This window comes from Carassius auratus, chromosome 7 (assembly GCF_003368295.1).
Source record: "Carassius auratus strain Wakin chromosome 7, ASM336829v1, whole genome shotgun sequence".
In the NCBI taxonomy this organism is placed as follows: domain Eukaryota; kingdom Metazoa; phylum Chordata; class Actinopteri; order Cypriniformes; family Cyprinidae; genus Carassius; species Carassius auratus.
In genome coordinates this window covers 10,618,839-10,638,841 of record NC_039249.1, presented here as the reverse complement: position 1 = coordinate 10,638,841, position 20,003 = coordinate 10,618,839, and the positions used below count along the sequence as shown (strand labels likewise).

Genomic DNA, 20,003 nt, shown 5'->3' with positions numbered 1-20,003 from the left:
GTGTAAACATTTTATATATAATTACATTTGTTCTGGGTAATTTCGGTGGAAATGCGGCATATGGTGTCTATAACACGCATGCGTGTAATTTGCATTGTGTGATGACATCAATTGTTTTCGCAGCCTACGTGACGCGTCGTTAAAAGCGCATGCGCATACTTAACAGAATACTCTACAGAATAATAAAATGTTAAAGTATTAAAGAACATTAAAGGGTTAGTTAACCCAAATAGCAAAATTGTTTCATTAACTTACTCTCATGTAGTTCCAAACCCGTGACACCTCAATTTATCTTTGTAACACAGTTTAAGATATTTTAGACTTAGTCTGAGAGCTCTTAGTCCCTCCATTGAAGCTGTGTGAACGGTCTAATGTCCATGTCCAGAAAGTTAAGAAAAACATCAAAGTACTCCATGTGACATCAGAGGGTCAGTTAGAATTTTTTGAAGCATCGAAAATACATTTTGGTCCAAAAATAGCAAAAACTACGACTTTATTCAGCATTGTCTTCTCTTCCGTGTCTGTTGTGAGAGAGTTCAGAACAAAGCAGTTTGTGATATCCGGTTCGCGATCGAATCATTCGATGTAACCGGATCTTTTTGAACTAGTTAACCAAATCGAACTGAATAGTTTTAAACTGTCTCCAATATGCATTAATCCACAAATGACTTAAGCTGTTAACTTTTTTTTTAACGTGGCGGACACTCCCTCTGAGTTCAAACAAACCAATATCCCGGAGTAATTCATTTACTCAAACCGTACACTGACTGAACTGCTGTGAAGAGAGAATTGAAGATGAACACTGAGCCGAGCCAGATAATGACTTGTTCACGAGTCAAGAATCTGATGTGTCTGACTTAAACGGTTGTTGTTTTTTTTGGTTTGTTACATTGATACGTTTTTGGGTTTTTTTTGCACCGTGTGATGAGTAAAGACCGACAAGATATGAAGATATTAAACTATTTTAATAGTATCTTTTCAGAATTTAACCTACTGTATGTTCCCTGGCTTGGCTGTAGGTTTTTTTTTTTTTTGTGAACATTTTGATTCTTTTGGTTTGTACATTTGGTGCAGCAGTTTCATGCAGTGCTTTTTTAAATAAAATTGTTTGTTCATTCAACTTCTGAGGCTGGTTTTTGGTCACCTGTGGTATCGATTTAATATCGATAACGAGGTATTAGATTCAGTAATGTACCAAAACCAGAATTGTGGTATCGATGCATCCCTATACCCAGGCAGTCTTTAAATATCTCACTGCATCGAAGGCACTGGGTCTGTGAACATGGCACCTGGAACTTTTGGTTGTATTGTGTAGAAAAAACACCTTAATTCAAGACACCTAATTTACAGAAGAACGAACAATATTCACCTTTATTTCCCATGGCAAAAACGGTGCCGCCATTGCACTCGTTTTGTCATCTTACTTCCGACTGAGGGGAATGACTTAACGTTACCACTTTTCTAACACAAACACTTTTCTCTCACTTCAGTTATCAGTCATGCGTGGAAGCCGCTCCGGTGGATGATGTAAGATGTATGCGCACCGCGTGTACCTATGCTAGTCTCTCGAGTTTGTTCATTGGAGTAAAGAAAGCAAAGTTTCCTTTCTTTGGCAAAGGAAACCGGTCTCCTTTTGGTTTATATTGACATCTTCCTACATCTTTCTGTGCAAGTCTTTGGTTTGTACTTCGATGCATTCCTATTGAAATCTATTTTTCTTACAAAAACGCATGTTGTATTTATTGAAGGCCTTTATTTAATGAACATATAGAGTTTGACTGACAGTGGATTTTGCTGATACAATAGCTAGGTTGGACCACACTGGCTGATACTGATTAATTAACCGATAGTTTTTAAAATCTATACTGAACAAAAACTAAAATGGTGCTTAAAAAAAACTACTGAACCCTACTAGTAGTAGTAGTAGTTAGAATAATAAAAAAAATGAAAATAATAGTAATAGTGAATGTTGAAATTACCTCACTCTAATAGGGCACTAGTAAATCAGTTTTATTTTTTCCTAAATTCCATTTTATTTATTTTTTCAAAATTCCATAATTTCCATTTTCATTTTTCTGTATTCCATTTTATTTCCACTCCTTTTTAATAAAGTAAAGTTTAGCAATCAAAAAGCAAGTATAATTAATTAAAATCATAAAACTTATACATTTTTACATCAATTTAATGTTTAGGGCCTTATGAAATGTTACATTCTTTTTTTCTCACCTTTTTTTGTTTATTGTACAAATTGTGTTTCAACATGTCTAATTATTTGAAGGCATAAACTAAAACAAAATTATTTTCATTTATCTTTTAATGAAAATTAAATTTGGCGAACAAAGGGGATTTACTATTAAAGTTAAAACATTGAAATGTGATTATTCCTTAAATACTGTTTTTTTTTTTCATTTTAGTAGGAGTAGTAGGCTATGTACATTCTACTGAAAAATAGACTTCAAAACAATCTGGACTTTTATTTTGATGGGTTGCCGTGAATACCTTTACAATTCTGTGAATGTGATATGATGCTAGTTTTACTCAAACGGTCAAATGCTCATGAAGTTACTTTCAGAGCAGTTCTGGTGATGATGATGTTGTTGTGGCAAAAACAATTATTAACAAATAGCATCACAGTTTAAGAGACAAGGAATGAAATTATATTTATAAAGAAGTTTATTTTCCTTAGAGGTGTGTTCAAGTTTTAGCAGCTACCCAGAACCACAACAGACCTAGATCACACTGAAAACAGACAGCCTTATTATGCTGTTATAACCCACCCCACACACACACACGTCTTAAAAGGCTCCTCCTCTGTAAATTTCCACTTAACCCCATAAACCAATCTTATTGGTTTTCAGAAAAAGCAATGGTTCTTCAAACCCCCTGGGCTTTTCACAGATCTTCACATCTATGAGGTCTTCAATTGCTTTGTCTTTTCTGCACTAAAGAGTTCAAAGGCTCTTTCTGATCTTTCATTTTACTGTGTGTTTGTGTGCCTTCACACCCGTGAGGTCAAAGGCCTTTATAGCTAACTCCTGTCTTTCCTGAGTAAATTACCCACACTGAAGAGTTCAAAGGCTCTTTGCTTTACTGTGTGATGTCTTTGTTGCATTTCAGGTGACATATTGAGAGAGAAACACAAGTTAAATCAAAAGGAAAATAAAAATATATAAAAACCCACACAATGTCTAAGAAAGTAAATAAGAGTAAAATAATTTTTTTTCTACTACATTTTTCATGTGTTTTTTCATCATTTAGTGAGACGGTAGATGCTGAAATCAGTGAGCATCATGCGCTCTTCAGTATATTAATTACCCGGAACATTTTTACCAGGAACTTTTTTTACCAGGAACATTTTTCCCCCCAGACCTGTTGCTTTCTGCGTTTCCACTGCGGTGTAAAGTACAGGGTAGATTAGGCAAATAGAATGGTAACGTAGGTCTGCGCTCATTTCTCAATACAAAGTACCACTGATAAAAAAATAAAAATAAAAAAAAATTACGCTGATTTTGGACGTGCATCATCGGTAGTTAGTTCAGACTTTGTGCATTCGACTGGGGAGTGTGATGTCCGCGACGACGCAAGTCCGGTAAATCTATAAACAGCAGCACTTGATAACTTCAGTCAGCTCGTCATGGCTACAGCAATTTTCCTTACTGTATGTTTACAATAAAACGAAATAGGATATAAAATACCACTGCCTCCTTTCGTTTTCATTTAAACATAATAACAGCTGCAGAAATGTACTTAGTTCAGGGATATGTGTAACGTTATATACAGCCATTGCAATGAAATGAAATATTATATAGACTTGCCTTTTTTATTTTCATTTTAACATATAGATAAATTGAATACAGACCAAAAAAAAACCTGTTAGATTTACCCCGCAGCTGAATTATATTTTGTTTAACCACTAAAGACACATCAGAGCCAGCGGCACATATCAGAAGGTCTATCCCAGGAGAGGCTGCTCTCTGTGGATACATGAGGACTAAGCTCCCGATGATCAAGTGGAGCTCACCGTCTACGAGATCGGCGAAACACATTTTTAAATAGGCGCTGTCTTTTATAAATAAACAACAGATTTGAGTTTTAAACAACTACATTCTCGCCTGAAATACTTTTTAAAATTACATTTCATAACACAATAACAGTAATATTTTGAAAATGGTGATCCGAATAAATGGTGGTTGAACTCAACCAATGTTGCGTGAACTCAACCAATCAGCATGTTTAGCGCCAAAGTCCCGCCCCCGAAAGTTCCAGGACTTTGAAAAAGTACCACCTCGCCAGCAGGGACTTTCTGAGGGGCATTTTTTTACCCGGAACTTTTAGTTCCTAGTTCTTGCGGTGGAAACACACCAAGTACCAGGCCAAAGTCCCTAGTTCCTGGGTAAAGTTCCTGCGGTGGAAACGCGGCTTATATGTATTTAAACCTAGTGTCTGCGCCATTCGTTAACTGAGACACTCAGAACAAGGAGGATTCATACTTAAATCAAAATTTGTGGCGTAATATTTACAAATACTAGTCCATAGGGGTGCACAATATATATCGGCCGATGATTAATGCCCATCTCCTCAGTAAATTCTATCAGGTGCGTGATTTCACAGAGCAGTTGTAAATACCCAGAGCCGTTGTTAACTGACAAGCTGCCCAAACCCATGTTCATTATCAGCTTGGATTTGCACAGCTTGTCAGTCCAGAATTAGTGTTCAATTATGTGTTAAGGTTTTCCTCCCAAGGAAAATGCTTAACGTGGCTTGTGCATTTTAAACAGTTTTTAAATTACCACACTCAATAAATATTATTAACATGGGCTAAAGCTTTATTCATAAACATTAGCCACGAAAATCCATCTACATAGGCTAGATCTCGTCAGGGTTATTTTTGAATTGTAAAAGCTGCATTTGAAAAACATATTAGTCTACAGTAATTTGCTATGCTCAGCTGCCACTGTCCACAGCTAAGAGTTAATTTGTGAAAATGCTAATATTTTATAAACATTTATAATTAAATTTAGTAGGGGTGACTCCAAAAAGTCGACATATTGATGTTTTGATTTGAGGAGCCTGATTCGACCACCCTGATTCGACTACCAATCTAACAGTCGAATATTTGCGGTGTGTTTATGCCATTTTGACTATATAGGGGAGCTCAAATGTCTGATTTCACATAGAACTACCAGTTTTCTCCCATTAAGTTAATATACAGCCTATTATGATAAAGCTGTAAGAATCTGAAATGAAAATTTATTAATTTAATTCAAATTAATATTTTAAAGTGTGGGAATAAATCCAACCACTCCTATAGGTTTGGTTCACTTCCCATAATCTGTGACCGACAGAGGAGCATCTTGGAGCCACGGATTTATAACTTTACCAAGACTCAAACTGACACAGGCACAGACTGGATTTTTTCAAGCAGGTTGGGTACAAGTGATTTTAAAACATTTCAGCCAGTGTATATATATTGTGGATATATTATTTACCTGATAAAGGATGCATTTGGTTTTGAGTCAAGCACTTCATTGTAGTGATATCTCATCAGCGCACTGCGCGAGCAGATCAGACTACAACGCGAAATATAAATAACTATGATTGGGATCGTTAAATACATACTATTATAATAAGAATATCATTATACTAAAACGCTATGAATTTTTAGAGTTTAGCTGCAGTGTTTCTGCACATTGTTTCGTAAAGAACGTGTCCACAAAAGGAGTTAGCATTCAGAACCCCGCGGATATGTTCATGTGCATCCTATTCAATAAATAAAACTTTAAAGACAAAAACATTGCAAATTAATCTAGGCATTAACATTTTTTCATTTATAAAAATCTGAATTTATTCGAGACCTGCTACAGCGCATGCATGTTAAATATCCACTACGTAATGCATGTAGTCCAGCTATATCTTCATGCTGCAAGCTGCAGCGAGGAGAGACCCAGATGTTTACCGGAAATTTCCCACCGCTTTGCAACCCTAATTTTATCACTTTTGTAACTTTAATAAGAAATATATATTTTGTTTACACAGAAGAATATGCAGTAGTCTTATATTTGATTACACAATGTAGCATTTCTTATTTAATTGTTCAACTGTGTTTTTTTGTCCTATTGCCTGTAATTAGTTTCTATTTAATCGCTGGTTGTTTACTTGTTTTAGGTGAGTTTTTATTTCTTTTAAGGTTAGCATTAGTTGTTTGTGATTTTGACATTGGTGACATTTAAAAGATGATTCTATGGTATCAAACATTTTGATTTTATAAAGACCTTTTTAGAAGCAAAAATAACTTTTTATAACTTAAATCTTGATATAAGATTTGTCATATTGCCCTAATATATCTGCTCATAGATGGATCTGTACAGATCTGTATAGGCACTGTACCAGTCTTATGAATTCACAGATTTTAGTTTAGTAATTTAAAACATAATCTGCATGCATGGTAGAACATAGTAAAAAGAGTCACGTATCTCAGTTTTAATCGAATCATGTTTTCCATGTTTTTAATTCCAAATGTTTAAATCTAGGCCTATTTAATAAAACGAGTCAGTCTGAGTGTTGTCATGACATTGTTTTTTTCAATTTTGGACTGTATTTGAGGGAAAAATCTAATGTCTGCCAAGCTTGTAGCTGTATTTAACTGTATTTAATCTCATAAAATTCACAAATATATCTAAACCTTTTTAGTATTGTTACATTTGGTTCCTCTCTTATAGCCTTCATTGTAAACTTTCTTGTCATTTCTAGTTATATAATTCTGTATAATATTCCTGGTAAATTCAGAAAATATGATGTTCGTGATTGTGTCAATGTGTCAATTGTGTTAGATCTTGGAGCATCTCTTGTCTGATTGGTAGTTCATTCATCCGCATGACCTACACCCACTGGCAAATTGCAAATGGTACTAACTGCAGTCAAATGAATTCCAGCTTCACCTCTCTGGATATCTAATGTGGTGGATGGATAAAGTTGTGAGTAGGGTGAGGGTGTGGGTGGATGTTCTACCTCCTCCCATAGGCGCACATTATATTTGCTGCTCCACGCTGGACATCTAGCGAGGGGGGCACTACACATAAGCTCCACCTATTTTCTCTGCAGTGAGCTGCCTTTCATAGGAAGGCCCAACTGCCTTGAATGTAGTGGTCTATGATCACTGTAGCCTTTATACTACTGTAAAAACAACTTAAGGACCAGTGGTTCAACAAGATCTGGAGTTTAGAGTAGATTGAGTGTTTACATCGTGATGATGAACCATATTTTGTAGTGTCTCATCATCACTGAAAATAATGTGACCTTAAGTGCTCCCCCTTCAGGGTCGGTGTAGAATTCATACTTACCTGGCAGGGGAGATACCATGATCAAGAAGGTGGTTCACCCAGGGCGAGGCTCAGCCATTGCACTCCGGTTGTGCTGACCCCTGCGAATTCCCCAAATGTGGGAATCTCGACTGCATAATTTCTGGTAGTGGGGGACTGCGTTCGCGCTCTCCCCTGATTTTCTGGTTAACAATAGAACTGTAATGCTAGTTTAGGAATTATTACTAGTTTAAGAGGGGTTTATCACGTCGGTGAACAAATTGTGGATTAATACATCAGTATGTTTATGATATATACATAAATGTATTATTTTCCATGAAATAATGAAATGCTGAATGTTTGAAAGCGTAATTTTAAAATCTTGGTACATTTGTTCATGATAGCTGTAAATATTATTTAGGTTTTTACTTTGATTCATATATGTTTTTTATTTTCTCCCTATGTATTTTGCCCATTTTGTTTTCACCATTGCATGAATTAAAAAGCCAAAAAGTGCTTTTTCATGTTTTGTCTTGCTTTTTTCAAAGCTTTGTGATCATGTATCTGCCGAGAGCATTCTCAACTCTGCTAGTCTTTCTGTCATTTACTGCTGGCTCTGATGTCTCTTTAGTGGTTCAACAAAATATAATTCATTTTGGGTAAATCTAACAGGTGATGTATGGTCTTTATTCAATCAATCTAATTCTTCCAAGCATGTTTCTTTTTATTCCTTTTTCTGTATGGGTTAGGATTAGGGTTTGTCCCCCATTGTTGTTTCGGATTTTCCCTCCGCTATGTCGTAATCATGTCACTACTAGAGCAAGCTCCTGATTGAATAAAGCGGTGTGAAATTTCTAAAGTTTCAACATTTCTGAAGTTAGATTTTTCAACTCACCCCCGAAACATTCAATTTGCGCCGCAGGTTGTCTATTCACGTCTTTGCATTGACTTAATATGTAAGTCACTCACGCTTCATTCGCATCTGGTGTGAACGCTCCATCCCACTTTAACTGCTTCTATTCTTAAACACTTAATGATTATCTAATCAAAATAAGAGCAGTGCTGAGGCCATCCTTAAAAATATTCTTGTTTGCCGTAACCCGACCGACCCTATTAATTTAGGACCGACTCAATTTGTTTTGTTTTGCTTTCATTCTGACCGACTTGCAGATTGTAAATTTGCGTTAAGACCAACCCATTTTTTTTTACTCTTCAAACAACTAATACAAAAGCAATAGTAGTATTAATTATATTTAAGTATTGTAAATATATACATTTCCTAGGCCTACATACAAACGAAGGCTATCTTCCTTAATAAAAAAAAAAACAGTGACGTCATCTGTTTACACTATTGGTTAACGGATGTCACAATATGGCCTGTGCGTTCGCTTCGTCTCCTCTCATTCATTGTCTGAGTCAACGGTTCGCGCTTGGTAATGATGGTTGCGGCTGCAGTGAACAAAATGTTCGGTGTAACGGTTCGCCCTTGGTAATGATGGTTGCAGCTGCCATAAACCTTTTTCCTTTTTTTTTTTTTTTCTTTTTTTTTTTGGAACATGCGTCACACTGCAACTGCAGCTTCGGACACCTGCATAACAGCAAATAATACTACTTCACAATTTATTTATTTTTTACAACAGAAATATGAATTCTGACGATATGTAGACAGTCTCATGCATAAAGATAAAGATTCGGGCTAGAATCGCCTAGGGCTGTCAAAATAGCTTAAATATGATCAAATTCTAATTGTATTCGATTTTAAAATGTATAATTTCAGTTAGGGAGAAGAAAAGTTTTTGCTTCTATTCTGAGGCCTCAAGATAGCGCATTGAGCAAAATAATTCTGCACGTTTATTCGGTTATTAAAATCTTTTTTATGAACCAATTATTAAGTTGCTTAAAGAACTATAAACAAAACAGCGTCATGTATGCATGCATTGTTAAATAAAAAGGGCAGAAAATCAGTCGCACACAATAATTTTTTTTTTGTTCATTTAAAAACATGAGATGCAGTGGGATGGGGAACAAAAACCCAACATAAAGTCTCTGTTTTTAGAAAATTAAATTAAATACACTGTCTGCATTACGTCCTTTTCGTCATCCGCATGTAGGCATTTTTTGAGACCGCGCGGACGGTGCGCGTACATGAAGTGAAAGATGAGACAGCAGCTACTGTGTGTCGAGCTCGTCCTTTGAAAGTTGTGTAGACACGGTTGTGCGCGCAGCGAGATGTAATGGAACGCAGACTGTGAAGTACCGGGGCTCATAAGGTGGCTTCCTTAATGCACACCTAAAATTTGAATGCAACGTTTTTGCATTCGGAAGTGGATTTTTATTTTTAAATTCGATGAATATTCAAAATTCTTTTTTTTTTTTTTTTGACAGCCCTAGAATCGCCTATGCGTTTTTTTGTTGTTGTTGTTGTTGACATTTCTAATCGTAAACACAGCCATGTTGAAGCCTGCAGTAAATGTTTTGCATTATGGAAGTCCTCTCTGCTTATTTTTTTTGTTGCACTCCTGTTTGTCATTGTGCACGTAACATCACACCGATAAATCATCAGAAATATTGGTCTTTACATTCTTCCTGCCTGTTGTCCATGGATTTATCTATATTTGGTGTTATTTGCCATATAAAACTTTAGACATGCAAAATGTCTAATTAATCTTACAATCGATTCAATTAAAACTTGTCACACAAATCAAAAAGGATTTTTTTCACAAAAGTGACAACCCAAGAAAGCAAAGTAAACGGTCTCTCATTTGTATAACAGTGCCTCATTTTTTTCTTCTCACCTGAAATTCATGCATTAAACATTTTTGACAAAGGTATTAATTTGTTTGAGGTCTATATAGCCTGCATCAAAATGAGGTTTCCAATTATGCACCTGAAGGCACGGGTTGAAGACCCAGTCAATGACGTCACGATGTGCTAATTTGTTTAAAATTCCTCTGAAAATGTCCTCTGGTCGACATGTGCGTGGGTGCTCTTTTCAGAGAGAAATGCTCATATAAAGAGTTCCACCATCGTCTACATCATTAGTAGGGGTGTGACGGTTCGTATATAACCGTGAGACCGGCGGTTATAGTTGAACACCGTCATTAGAACTCTATAACCGCCAAAACCGTGTCATTAAAATATTTTTTACAAACATTTTTAGATAGGATCATAAGATGCGCAATATATCGGGAGACATGGTTTTTACCACTTAATGAAGTTTTGTAAATCGTCAGACATATTTACCACTTCATAAAATTTTGCTTTGTAGAAAACCTTTCTTAAAAACGAATTTCGTTTTGTACAAATTTTGTCTTAATTTTAATAAATGTTTCATCAACCAATTGCATGTATTTTAATAAATAAAAAGCAAATATAGCAGACAATGATAACCCTGACATGGAAGCAGCAGCACGCCGCGTTCACTTGCACTGCACTGTGAACTAGAGCACATCTCATCGCAAATGAAACTCAGCGTAGGCCTATGCCTCATACATTAGCATTAAATATATTTGCTGCATCCTTTCTAGAACAGACAATGGCATTTTTTTTTGCGACTCGCATCAGCAAAGCATTGCATGGCCATAGACCGCAAAACAATCAGCGGATGGCGGGCGGATGCGGCTTTGAAATTTGCTCAAAAAACGTTGGCTCGGATGATGAGTTTTGTGACCGATCTCCTTAATAAATGGAGGTCTGAAATCTCTGCCCCTTTACTGATCAGAGCGCACGCTGACACGGAGTTAAACCGCTATCTCCAAGAACAACCAATTGACTCTACGGTAGATCCACTAACCACCCCCCCCCACCCCCCCACATTTGACTAACGTCATAACCGTCATCACCAATTCTGAAACCGGCACACCCCTAGTCATTAGATCCACAATAGAAAAAAAAATAGCCAAAACTTGTACCAACCCTGAAATACGATTTTCGGCACAGAGATTTTGTCATTGATTCAAATTATTTTTTTAAACTTTGGCCATGTTTAGCATGAGAATCCATCTTTTTAACTCTGTGAACAACTCTGAATACATGAAAAACTGTAGCCCCCCCTTTAATAATTAGCTATTTACAGTGCAACTTCTGCATATCAATCATGTTGCAGTGCTTGTTGTATGTAATGGTTACAGCACCGATGTGCATCCTGGCGATAAACATTGCAAATTAATTTATACATTAACATTTTTACAATGTAAGTCAAAACACTTGCTACGTGTGCTGCGTTAGACTTAGACCAATTCGTTCAACTGAGTCGCTATGGCAAAATGTAAAATAAAAATATGAATTTATTAGAGACCTGCTACAGTGCGTGCATGTAAAATATCCACTACGTAATGGATATAGTCCAGCTATTACATCAGGCTGCAGCGAGGACAGACCCAGACGTTTACCGGAAATTTTCCACCCCTTTGCAACCCTAATTATATCACTTATGTAACTTTAATAATAAATATACATTTTACTTACACAGAAGAATATGCAGTCTTTATATATATATATATATATATATATATATATATATATATATATATATATATATATATATATATATATATATATATATATTATTTTATAAATAATTTAAATTATTTATTTAATTGTTAATTGCTGGCTGTTAACTTGTTTTCAGGTTAGGGTTAGCATAGTTGTTTGTGATTGACACTGGTGACATTAAAAGACTCTTCTATGGTATAAAACATTTTGATATTAAAAAGACCTTATTTGAAGCAAAAATAATTTAACTTTGAAATATATGATCATTAAAATTACTCATTTCTTGATAAGATTTGTCATTGCCCACCCCTGCTTACACAGATGCACACTGGAGCATTTGAAAGCCACGTCTTTCATAGAGCTGCAACTAACGACAATTTTTTTCTGTCGACTAATCTAACGATTATTTTTATTACAATAATTAATCTAATGTTCTTTTTTTTAATAAGCTAATGAATCCTTTGGATAACTTTACCAAAAAAATAATAATTACAACTTCTAATATAATATTTCAACCTTTATTCATTTTCAACTTATGTGGTTGAAGTTTTTACAGTATAGAATAAATAAGAGGCAAAGAAAATTGTTTTGCTATGGTAAATATGAGCTTATGATAGCATTTATAATTAAACCACAGCAGCCATAAATTTACAGTTGTCTCAGAAGTCATGAAATGTTCATTAGCATCACAAACCATAAAATGTAGTCAGGGTTCTGCTATGGTTTAGCATGGTTTCCAGAGATCTGGAGCTGATTCGGGGTAGCTCGGTGGTTTGTGACTGTTGTCTCGCGGCGCGCTGTCTTTTAAGAGGCCGTTCACATATCACGTCTATTGCGTGCTCAAGTTCATTATTTCTAATGTAGGCGCGTGAAAAGCGTGCTCATAATGGAAGCGACGCGGTGCGACGTGCGTTTTTTCCCGGCGCGTCTGCAACCACATCGAGTTAAAAACATCTCAACTTTTCAGAATGCCCCAAGCGCAAGAATATCAGACCTGAACCAGGAAGTTGGTCACCAGATCACACGGTAACCAGTTAACCGTAACATCGGAGAGCGCCGAGATGTTTTCCTCCTGAGGTGCTCGCGCATTGCAGTTGTGCTGCCATGGTTCACCATATCGGTTTTACAAAGGGAACAAAGGGCCATTTTATTTGTCCTCTGTTTAAAGTATTCACATACTTTTGATAACAATGGGTTGACTGAGACTGTTTTTGTTATAGAATGCAACTTTCTCCATTGCCAGTATGCCATTTCGCGAGATGTAAACAAACAGTGTGACGCGTCAACGCATTTCACGCACTTCGACGTTATCGATGACGTTGACGCGTTGTTGCAGCACTAGTCTATCAGCAGATCCCTAATAGGGCTGTCACTTTTAGTTCGAACATCGATTGCACAATCGATTGGACCAACCAAAAAAAGTTTCATGAAAATAGGGAATCGATTTTAACCAAATATGTACACTATTAATTTTTAAATAATTAAACAATTGAAAAATATAGATGTAACAAAACTCACAACCAAGCAGAAAAAGAAAATAAAGAATTCCGAAAGTGCAGTATGCGTTGCGAAAGCTAGACAGACAATACAAGCAATTTTACACGCCTATAAGACCCAGTGAAGTCGAAAGCGTCCTCGTATGCTGTGTTCTGGCGCAAATGATTTCAATGTTAAGTCAATGTAGAGGCGTGTTGAGGTCTCGCGGCAAGGTAGACGTGAATTCGCTTCATTCGCGCATCTGGTTACAGGAGATTCTGAGTTATGAAAAGGACAATTTCAAGCTGACAGCAATCTGCTTTTGTGATGGAAAATTGGCAGTAATACCCCCCACCTTGCGCAGCTGTACCTGAGTGTCCCTGGGACATCAGTGCAGTCGGAGCGCTTCTTCTCAACAGCTGGATATATAGTGTATAAAAAAAACGCTCTGCTCTGGACCCCGAAAATGTTGAACGACTTGTTTTCTTGTCCAATAAATTTGTAATGTCCCTAGCCTTTTTGCGCGTTTCATGCCTACCTAGTGCCGACTAGCCTAAGTGTCGGTCACGTTCAATAAAAAAAAAAAACATGGCCTGTTCTCAAGTCCATTTAAAGTTTCATTCTTTGAACAGTTGTTTGAAATGGATTGAATCACTATTTAAAATAATCTTGGAGATTTTTGAAATGCCTGAATCATAAATGCAGCTGGGTTGAAGCCTGCAGTGACGGTTTTCTTTTATGGCAGCCTTCCCCTCTGCATATATATTTTGACGTTGAAATTGTTTGACGTTGAAAAAGGAAACGTCTTGTTTTTTAGACATGGAAAATCGATTTTTCAATCGTTTCAATGAACACTTTGTCTTAAATCGAAAATGATTTTTTTCACAAAAGTGACAGCCCTAATCCTTAATATTTCTGCTCATAGGCAGCGCTGTAACCAGTCTTATGAATTCAATGATTTAGAACTTAAAATATAATCTGCATGCATGATAGAACATAGTAAAAGTCAAGTTTTTCCATGTTTTAATCTAATCATGTTTTCCATGTTTTTTAATTCCAGATTTTTAAATCTAGGCCTTTTGGTAACACTTTATAATAATTGCATGCTATTAATCATTAGTTAAGCATTAGTAAACAGATAATTCATAATTTATAAAGCATTAATAGACAGTAATAATCAGTTTATAAATACAGATATAAATGCTTTATTCTTGATTTAAAAGCATATCTATAATGTGTAATTTCATACTTTATTCATGATCAATTTATCATTTCTCAATGAAGTATAGCATTATTCACAAACCAGTTATTTAGGAGTTGCCAGTGATTCATAAGATCACAAGAAATGTAGTAAATTCAGGTAGTTATAAAGCATTTGGTAGTGGTCAGTTAACTATTGATGTGAGCTCATCTAAAGTGAGTGCTAGTTATGCCTTGTAAAGCATTTATAAAGGATATTTAAAGTTATCTTCTGAAAAAAAACAGAAACAAACACAACACAGTGATACAGAACATAGAAATATTAACAGCCTTTAAATCTCATTTGTAAAAGCTTTACAAGGCATAAATAGTCCTCACTTTAGATGAGCTCACAAAAATAGTTAACTAACAACTACATGTTTTATAACTACCTGAATTAACCCTGAATTACAGTAAAAATACATGTTAATAAACCATTAACACTATAAGTAACTATTACTATATGTCTGAATAAAAAGATGTATGAATGCACATTTAAATAGTTTATTAATCATTTACGTACAATTTCTAAGTGATCTTATGAACCACTGACAACTCCTTAACTTTTGTGTAAATAATGCTATACTTTAGAAATGATAAATTGATAATTAATAAAGTATGAAAAAGCAATTATTAAATACATTATCGATATGCTTTTAAATCAGGTATAAAGCATTTATATCTGTATTTATAAACTGCTTATAAATGTCTATTAATGCTTTATAAATGATGAATTAACCGTTTCCTAATGCTTAACTAATGATTAATAGCATGCAGTTATTATAAAATGTTATCGGCCTTTTTAATGAAACTAGTCAATCTGAGTGTTGTCATGAAACGCAGTTTATGCTTTTTTGGACTGTATTTGAAGGAACTATCTCATGGTCTGCCAAGCTTGTAGCTGTATTTAACTATTTAATCTCATTAAAAAAATCACAAATAGATACATTTGGTTCTTCTCTTATAGCCTTCATTGTACATTTTCTTGTCATTCCAGTTATATAATCCTGCATAATATTCCTGGTAAATTCTGAAAATATGATGTTTGTAAATGTGTCAATGAGCAGACAAAATTAGACCTTGGAGCATCTCTTGTCTGATTGGTAGTTCCGCATGACCTACAACCACTGTGGCAAATGGTACTAACTGCAGTCAAATGAATTCCAGCTTCACCTCTCTGGATATCTAATGCGGTAGATTGATAAAGTTGAGTAGGGTGAGGGTGTGGGTGGATGTTCTACCTCCTCCCATAGGCGCACATTTTATTTGCTCCTCCATGCTGGACATCTAGCGAGGGGGGCGCTACACAAGCTCCACCTATCTTCTCTGCAGTGAGCTGCCTTTCATCAGAAGGCCAAACTGTCTTGAATGTAGTTATCTATGAACACTGTAGCCTTTATACTACTGTAAAAACAATTTAAGGACCAGTGGTTCAACAAGATCTGGAGTTTAGAGTAGATTGAGTGTTTAGATTGTGATGATGGACCATATTTTGTAACGTCTCATCATCACTGAAAATAATGTGACCTTAAGTGCTCCCCCTTCAGGGTCGGTGTAGAATTCATACTTACCTGGCAGGGGAGATACCATGATCAAGAAGGTGGTTCACCCAGGGCGAGGCTCAGCATTGCACTCCGGTTGTGCTGACCCCTGCGAATTCCCCAAATGTGGGAATCTCGACTGCATAATTTCTGGTAGTGGGGGACTGCGTTCGCGCTCTCCCCTGATTTTCTGGTTAAAAATAGAAATATAATGTACATGTTTTATAAGGAACTTTAACTAGTTTAAAAGGGATTTATTACATCTGTGAACAAGTTGTGGATTTCTATATCAGTATGTTTGTTTGTGATATACATAATACATATGACCTGAAATAACCAAATGCTTAAAGTATAATTTTTAAAACTTGCTTAATTTGTTTGATAGATCTATTAATATTGATTCTTAAGGCCTTTAATTTGATCATTTACGCATGTTTCACATATAATCCATCTGCAGTGCGTATGCAGTCCAAGGATGTTACGTATGTGGTGCTGTATGTATCGAGCTAAGACCGGGCGTGCTAGTGCGTGCTAGTGCGTGCCAGGGCCAGTCGCGTTTCCACTGTCACTTCCGGGGCTTCCTCGGGGCCAACGAGTCAATCTTTCTCTTATAAATATAATAAAAATAAAGACTTTTTGGAGTTATGAAGGATGCAGTACTACTCTATAGGTACTCAAGATTAACAGGATATTGAGTGAAAACGAGCATTTCACCCCCCCTTTAAAGACTTTTTAAAATAAGTTGAGCTCAAAACTAACTCTTAGTTAGCAGCAAGTGTTTGAAATAATCTGATCCGATGTGGATTATAATCACTAAACAAGGCAGAAATATTTATAAACTATGTAAAAGACTATGCACGCTAAACATTTACGTTACCATAGTAAAGATGGTAAATATGACCGCTCGGATTAATCAGACGTTAGCTTCTTATTCTCTATCACAATTGTGTATTTATTAAGTAACATTTTATCTCTCGTCTCATTTCGTGTGTTTAGCTCCACGTTGCATATCATCAAAATATAATAATGATTTTTGTTCGGGATGAGCTTTTATAAAAATAGCGAGTCTGCACTGCAGATCATTTCAGAAAGATAACAGCTTTAACACCAGCATTAAACACGTTTTTAAATAAGTCGAGCTCAAAACCCTCTTTCAGTCAGCAGCGAGTGTTTGAAATAACTTGATCCAATGTGGATTAAAGAATCACCATACAAGGCAGAAATATTTATAAGCGATGAAAAAGATATGCACGCTAAACATGTGACCATAGTAAACATGGTAAAATATGACCGCTTGAAGAAATCATCAGCTTCTTATTCTCTATCACAATCGTGTATTTAAGTAACTTAAAATATCTGCCACAAGCCTCGTCTCGAGAGTTTATCTCACGTTGCCTATCATAAAAGAATATAGCCTAATAATGTTTTTTGTTCGGGAGCTTTTATAAAAATAGAGATATTATCATTCAATCTAAATATGACGGCTATACTGTGGCTAATAAACAGAAACAGACTCAATAAGCAGGCTATTTTCATAAGCGTTAAAAATAAATAAATAAAATAGAAATAAGTGTATGTGTGATTAATTTTGAGTCCTGATGATAAATTAAATCAATTCTATAGTTATAACATCGATGCTTTTGAATTTGAATATATATCACAAAGCATGCAAACAAACGGACGCTTTTATCATGTTCCTGTGTGATCGCACATGTTCCAGTGACTTATTTCTTAGTTTTCTGATAACTTCTCTTTGATGGTGAAATGATGAGGTTGCATGACGTTGTTCTGAGAGGCGTGTAAAGGGCGTGTTTTAGTGACGTGCAGCGGAGCTTCAGGCTCCACTGTGGAAATCCTGCGCTATTCTGACCTTGTGCTACTGGCCCGGGGCTATGAGCCCCACCCAGCCCGCTTTAAGCCCTGGCTCGCACTGGCCCGACAGTGGAAATGCGGCTATTGTGCTTTCACACAGGACGCGTTTGCAGTCACTACTGATCCGCAGCTGTTTAAGCCACAAAACACAACATTTGTCCATTATTTTGATATCAAATCATGTAAAAAAAAAAAAAAAAAAACTTCCATTTGACTCCTAGGTTTTTATAATAAGTTGCTGAAACAAGCTGCAACACATTTAAACACAACATTAGCCTACTTGTTAGGATATCACAAACATATTAAATCTCACCACTGACAGAAACAGTCGACTCTTGTGCCTTGCATTTAAATCTTTATTGCACGCTATCCAACGGGTCTTAAATAACATTGTTTTTCTGCCTCTATAAAAGTGCATATATGTTGCCTTGTTTCTGTAAAGCTGCTCTTTTTCTTGTTTTAAATCTAGCCAAAAACCCATGTGTTGCGTGTGACACACAGCGAGCTTTAATTAGTGTACATTTATTGTGAAATGACTGCATTTCCATGTCAATCCATGTTCATTCTTACCGCGCTGTCACTTTAATTCAGCGCATACAGTACAGCAAAAATAGATGTAAACGATCGCTGCACTGCTGCGGACGCACTGCTCCTGGAACCCATTGACGGACCTCAACCACATGCAGTGTGAACGCTGAAATCAGTTAACATGGGTGTGGAAAAAAAAATATGCAACTCATACGCACTGCAGGAGGAGTATGTGTGAAACGGGTGTCATGGTTCAATTTTTTTTTTTAAATGCAGTGTGCCTGAGTCTTTATCTCCACTCATTGTATTAGTGTCTGTGGTGAGTGTGATTTGTAGGACTCTTGAGTTATGTTTTGACCCCTCCCCTACTCATACTGTCTCCTCCCCTCATCCCACCCCTTTACCCTCCCATTTTATCAACGCTTTGTCTGCCCATTTCTTGAACCTTTTTCAAGTCTAAGGTGTGAACGACCGGTGCTTAATGAAGGGGAGTTTAATGACCCTTTAAGCCTTACCTTACCTGAGCTGTGTTAACAATAGCATTCTGCACAAGAAGTATTAGAGGTAAAAAAAAATTATAAAATAAAGCTTACCAGCATCATATCTGCTGTGTCACAGAATGTGTTTCCTGCTGTTGACTGTTTGTGGGTATCGCTTCTCGGCCTTTTGGCTAAGATCAAGTGTAGTATCTGTTCTTATCAGTTTAATATCTGATACGTGCCCTACCCGGGCACCATATATTAAATTGATTTTTGGAATTGGGAGATGGAATAGGGGCTTGCTCCGTCCACTCCACGCATCGACCCGGTATTGCAGTACCTCCGGGAACGGTGCACCCCCCCTAAAATTGTTAAAAAAAGAATTGCAATGTATGTTGATTACATTAATGTAATATGCTTAATAGAGAACTGTATATTTATTTCCGTGGTGGTCTGTGTGTTGTGTTGAGGATTTTTCTTTGTGTTGTATGATAATATATTTTGCCTGGAGTCGATTAACGCGGATACATTTGAGTCATTTTCTCCTGATAACCCCGAAAAGAACTTAAATGACACTTTCAGTTTTAATCGTACAGATAAGAGCAATACATCAATCGATTCTGTAAAGTGTTTTTTTTGGGATACAGACATAAAACTTTGTACACTTATAAAATAAAGATAACAAACAAGGTTTGCTGTCTGCATCCTTTGTCTTCGCTGATCTTCTTTTACAAACACGTCATTAAAATGAACTGTAACTCTGTAACATGTAACTTTGTAACATGTACTGTAACATGAATACTCAACGAAATGACATGAGAGAGATATCTATAGAAAGCTTGACATGTCTATTTTTAAACTAAACAAGTGCCGCCAAAAACAGATATTTAGATTGTATGTTGTGTTGAGGATTTTTTTTGTTGTATGATTATATATTTAGCCGTTTTCCTTTGCATTATCCCATATTCTCCTGAAAATGCTTTAAAACTATTTAACCGTGTTGCTTGTGTGTGCAAAATGAATAAATGTGGTTCTCGAGCGCACGGGCGTGTCTAGTGTTTCTTGAAGTAGGTTGC

General features: G+C 36.1%; 3 non-coding genes across 3 annotated transcripts; all 3 read left to right on the top strand.

The window, feature by feature from the left end:
• The first annotated feature begins 7,332 nt into the window (after positions 1 to 7,332).
• LOC113106639 (U1 spliceosomal RNA) lies at positions 7,333 to 7,496 on the top strand. Its single transcript, XR_003292514.1, has one exon. It is a non-coding gene; the product is annotated as a U1 spliceosomal RNA (small nuclear RNA).
• An 8,574-nt stretch (positions 7,497 to 16,070) lies between these two features.
• Positions 16,071 to 16,233, top strand: LOC113106645 (U1 spliceosomal RNA). Its single transcript, XR_003292520.1, has one exon. It is a non-coding gene; the product is annotated as a U1 spliceosomal RNA (small nuclear RNA).
• A 2,865-nt stretch (positions 16,234 to 19,098) lies between these two features.
• On the top strand, positions 19,099 to 19,289 carry LOC113106649 (U2 spliceosomal RNA). The gene has a single exon (XR_003292524.1). It is a non-coding gene; the product is annotated as a U2 spliceosomal RNA (small nuclear RNA).
• The last annotated feature ends 714 nt before the right edge of the window (positions 19,290 to 20,003 follow it).